Raw genomic sequence first — 5,622 nt, 5'->3', positions numbered from 1 at the left:
ATCAGGACTACCAGCCCAGTCTGCATCAGAAAAAGCCGAGAGCTCATACGACGGTGCAGACTGAAGAAGCAAGCCATAGGAGGCAGTAAGACTGACATAGCACAAAATACGCTTCACAGCTGACCAGTGAGACGTCCTGGGTGCATGCAGAAACTGACAGACACGGTTGACTGCATAGGAGATAGCAGGCCTGGTAATAGTAAGGTATTGCAGACCACCAACGAGACTACGATACTCAGTAGCATCATCAGACGAGAGAGAGAGAGAGTCACCATCAAGAGCAGACAACCGATCAGGGGTAGACATCGGAGTGTTAACATGTTTGCATTTGAGCATTCCAGCATGACGCAACAAGTCCAAGGAGTACTTTTTCTGAGTGAGAGTCAAACCAGCAGTGGACCGTGAAACCTCAAGACCAAGGAAAAAATGAAGAGCACCTAAATCCTTGACAGCAAAATCATCACGGAGAGCAATCACAAGGCGATCAGCGGCAGCAACAGAGGAACCGATGAGAATGATATCATCAACATAAACCAATAGATACATCGTAACCTCAGGGTGCTGGAGGAGAAACAGTGACATATCAGCAGTGGAGGGAGTAAACCCAAGAGCCCGAAGAACAGATCCAAGGCGAGCATGCCACGCACGAGGAGCCTGTTTGAGTCCATACAGTGCCTTAACCAGACGACAGAGATGATGAGGTCGTGTCGGATCAACAAAACCAGGCGGCTGATGCATATAAACCTCCTCCTCCAGAATGCCATATAGGAAAACGTTCTGCACATCAAGCTGACGAAGGAATCATCCGCGAGTAACCGCAAGAGACAGTAGTAATCGAATGGTAGTAGGCTTGATGACTGGACTGAACGTGTCTTCATAATCAAGACCATACCTCTGTTTGAAGCCCTTGGCAACTAACCGTGCCTTGTAGCCTTCAATGGAGCCATCAGCATGTCTCTTGACTTTGAAAACCCACTTGGAATCAATGACGTTGACACCAGACACAGGAGGAACAAGACGCCAAGTGTTATTCTTTTGTAGAGCCTGAAACTCTTGTTCCATTGCATCATGCCAATGAGGAATACTCAGTGCAGCCTAAAAGTGACGAGGCTCTGCAGTGGGATCAGCGGCAGTGTGAGACATGCACGCAGCAAGACATGCAACCGTCCCATCCGTGCGCTCCTTCGGACAAAAGACACCGGATTGGCTCCATGTGCAAGGACGAAGAGTGACAGCAGGTCCTGCTGGCAAAGTCGGTGCAGCAGAGGATGTTGACGAGGCCGGCACAGAGTCAGGCGAGTCGGGCTCACAGGGGACCGAAGCAGGGTTGGTCAGCAACCCTGGCGCCAAGACAGACTGGGCCGGAGCAGGTGACGGCACCTCCAGGCCAGAGGCAGCCGCAGCCGGCCCGGGCGAGAGGCCCGCCAGTGGCCCGGGCGAGCCACGCGAGGCTGGCGCTGGCGAGGCCTGCGAGCCAGGCGAGGCGGGCACTGGCGCAGACGAGGCCCGCGAGCCAGGCCAGGCTGGCGCTGGTGAGACCAGCACCCGCGGAGCCAACATGGAGCCAGGCGGGGCCGGCATGGAGCCGAGCAGACCCAGCGCCCGCGAGGCAGTCGGGGGAGCCTCCACAGGCGAGACGGACATGGGTTGGCGGGTGGCGCTCGTCATGCATGGCGCATGCACGTCCCAATCAGAAGGCTCATCCGTGACCTATTCATCAAGCATCTCGAGCCGAGCACCGCGTCCAATACCTGCAGCATGATTAGGAAGCAACGCAGGGGCATATGCAACATCCACTAATTGATCAGGCGTAGGTGTAGACACGGGCACCGGTGGTGTAGAAGTGGTAAAGTTAGTCGGAAGTGCATGGAAAGGGAATACATTTTCATCAAACACAACGTCACGAGAGATGTAGACGCGGTTGGTAGGAACATGTAAGCACTTGTACCCTTTGTGAAGAGAACTATACCCGAGAAAAATGCACTTCTTAGACCGAAACTCTAGCTTGCGCTTGTTGTACGGATATAGGTGAGGCCAACATGCACACCTGAACACTTTGAAGAATGTGTAGTCTGGAATCTCATTAAGCAGAAGTTCAAGCGGGGTTTGCATTTTCAGAAGTCTCGAGGGAAGCCTGTTTATAAGAAAGCAAGCTGTGGAGAAATCATCACTCCAGAACTGAAACGGGACAGATGCATGAGCTAGCAAGGTTAAGCCAGTTTCAACAAGATGATGATGCTTACGCTCGGCAGTGCCATTCTGCTGATGTGTATGAGGACATGACACGTGGTGCAAAATCCCAAGTTTGTTAAAAAACGAGTTGAGGTTGTGTTATTCACCCCCCCCTAGTCAGATTGTACATGGATGATTTTCTGCTTAAGAAGACGCTCAACGTGTGTTTGAAACTGAATGAAGACATCGAACACATCAGACTTACGCTTAATAAGATATAACCAAGTGAAATGGCTGTAAGCATCAACGAAACTGACATAATAATTGTGACCGCTAACAGATGTCTGAGCATGACCCCATACATCAGAAAAGACAAGCTCAAGAGGATGTTTCACAACACGACTAGACTCTGAAAAAGCAAGTTGATGACTCTTGCCCTGCTGACAGGCATCACAAATAGTTTCACCAGTTTTATTGGACACAACTGGTAGATCATGACGATGCAAAACATGTCGAACTATGGGAGCCGCCGGGTGACCAAGGCGCGCATGCCAGTGTGTAGGCGAGACACGAACACCACTGAACACCTGAGGGGAGGACGGCATGGAAGGTGGGTGCGGCGCATCAAGTGCATACATGCCATGGCAAAGATGACCGCTAAGTAGAACGGCCCTCGTGTCCCGATCCTTGATAAAGAAACGAAAAGGGTTAAACTCAGCAAGGACATTATTATCACGAGTAAGTTGAGGGATGGACAACAAACTACGCGTAGCAGAAGGAACACGAAGGACATTAGATAGATGTAATGTGCGAAAATTGTGTGCAAGGAGAGAGGCCTGACCAACATGGAAGATGCGCATACCTGCTCCACTGGCGGTGTGCACCTGATCATGACCACGATATGGCTCCTGAGTAGAGAGCTTACCCATCTCACCGGTGAGGTGGTTGGTAGCTCAAGTGTCCATGTACCATGCAGGATCAACGGAGTAAGACGGAGTGCGGCCATGATCATGACTTGTCACAGCGGCGGCGGCCTGCTTGTCGTTCCCTTTTCCATTGTTGTCGAGGCCCAGAAAATCTTGCTTGTAGCAACGATGACAGTGAGAGGCAATGTGGCGCGGCGCTCAAGGCCACACAACTGGCAGTCCTGTGGGGCACCACAAGAAGAACGACACGCCACCGGCGGGTTACCACCCGTGATGGTCGGAGCATTGCCCCGCGAGGCCGGTTGTGAAGGCAGTGCCGTTCTGCCACCTGAAGATGATGACCGCTGGGGCTTGCCATGAGTTGCGGCATTGGCGGAGGCGAAACTGGGGGAGGCCCGGCATGCCTTAATGTGCTGCTCACGGCCAAGCAGACGTGCATAGAGCTCATGAGGTGGGAGCGTGTCATCGCGGCCATGAACATTCTCAATGAGATTGTCATAATCAAGCCCATTAAGCATGAAGGTGGTGAACTCCTCATCCTGCAGCGACTGACCAACTGAGGCCAACGTGTCGGTGAGACCCCGCATCTTGTTGAAGTAGTCGGTGATGCTGAGGTCACCAAGCTTCGTCAGACCCAGCTCGGTGCATATAGAGTGAGCATGCGCCTGAGACTGAGAGGCAAAACTGGTGTGAAGCGCCGCCCATGCCTCCCAGGACGTAGCGGCGAAGATGACCAGTGACGAGACGCTCGGGGTGAGCGAGGACTGGATGGCGGAGAGGATGGCCTGATCCTGAGCCACCCAGGTGTGATACACCGGGTGGTGAGAGGGCGAACATGGGATGGAACCATCAACGTAGCCCTCCAGATAGCGACTCCGCAGAAGAGGGAGCACCTGGGCATGCCAGGACAGGTAGTTGTCCGGCGCGAGCTTCACCGGCAGCAGATGCGAGAAGTAGAATGGCGCCGGCACCGTGGCCGAATCAGCGTGGGCATGCGGCGATGCAGACAAGCCCATCGACGAGGCCACCCCAGGATACATCGAGTAGGGCGGGTAGGATCCGAGGGAGACCACCCCAGGAGCGCCGTAGTGTGCCCCCGGGGCCGTGGTTTGCCGCGGCCTGAGCCACGTGCGGCGAGCCAGCCGCAGCCCGTTGAGGGTGCGGGTAGGACGCCAGGTAGGGTTGAGGCGGCGTGGGTGCCGAGTAGGGCAGCGGCAGCGGCGCGCCGTAGTAGTGATGAGCCCCGCCATATGGCTGCTGCGAGGGCGGCGCACCATAGGGTTGGGGCGGCGCCGGCCAAGAGGACGGCGGCGGTGGCGCATCATAGGGTTGGGGCGGCGCCGGCCAAGACGACGGCGGCGGCGGCCCACCATGGATCGCGGGAACGCCACCCACAGGAGGAGCAACGCCAGGGGGCACCCACCGGTCGGGGTGGCGACGCGGTCTCCCGATCCGATCGGGGAGTGAGGCGACAATGAGGCACCGTAAGCCATCGCGAGAGGCAGCGAGGCGAGGAACGGTGGGGCAGTAGCGAGGGCCGGCACCGCGGCGGCGGAGCAACCGAGGTCGGCGCGACAGCGGCGGTGGCGGCTCTAGCGGAAGACATCGAAACCTAATCTGATACCATGTAAGACATATGATTAGAGAACTACTCGACACCCCTAACCCAGGGTGTGGCTATCTCATTATATAGAGGTATCCAAGGGGAACAATACAACGTTACAGTACATGCATACAAAGGCTACGTATATATACAGTCTAACAATGATCCCATATTCGGGGGCCATATACAGCGTCTGTGTTGGAATTGGCGGCGGCGGAACCCAGTACTTCTACAAGCTCGCGCTGGATCTCGTCCACCCCCTAACGTGGATGAGGTGCCAGCCATGCATACTGGAGAAGAAGCAGGACGGCTCCGTCTTCAACACTGCCGTCTCCCCTCATTACCACTTCATTGCGTCCACAGACCCTCATTGCACGGCTCCGTACAAGCGCGCCGGCCAGGGGCAGGGCCGGTGCACCTTCGACGTCAAGTTCCAGTACGAGGGCTCAAGAGCGCATGGCCTCCTTAGCACTAACAACTTCGTCTTCGACGGTAGCGGCCCCGGCAGCCCCATCAGCGAAGTGGACGGCCTTGTGCTCGGCTGCGCGCACACCACGCACAACTTCATTAACCACGACGTCTGGGCCGGCGTCATGAGCCTAAACAGGCACCCGACCTCCTTCATCCGGTAGCTCTCTGACCGCGGCTTCGCCGCCTCACGCTTCTCGTATTGCCTCGTCGGCAAGGGGCACGACAAGCGGCGTGGCTTCCTCCGGTTCGGCGCCGACATCCCGGACCAGTCGCACGCACGGAGCACAAAGCTGCTGCACGGGGAACTCGCCCAAGGAGGAGGCATGTACAGTTGGAGGATCAAATTACTCTCTGTATTGATCAAGTGTTACAACAAGGGTTTATATACACCGGGCATTGCCCGAGTCATAAGGCACGCAGGCTTGTGATCCTAATTACATGGGTATGCAA

The 5,622-nt window shown here is 55.6% G+C and overlaps 1 pseudogene; it reads left to right on the top strand.

Moving 5' to 3' along the window:
- The window catches only part of LOC119367291, a 12,397-nt pseudogene that overhangs the window by 1,177 nt on the left and 5,598 nt on the right, over positions 1-5,622 (top strand).

This window comes from Triticum dicoccoides, chromosome 2B (assembly GCF_002162155.2).
Source record: "Triticum dicoccoides isolate Atlit2015 ecotype Zavitan chromosome 2B, WEW_v2.0, whole genome shotgun sequence".
NCBI lineage: Eukaryota > Viridiplantae > Streptophyta > Magnoliopsida > Poales > Poaceae > Triticum > Triticum dicoccoides.
Note: the sequence above shows the minus strand (reverse complement) of the source record. Positions and strands in the feature narration are given on the sequence as shown.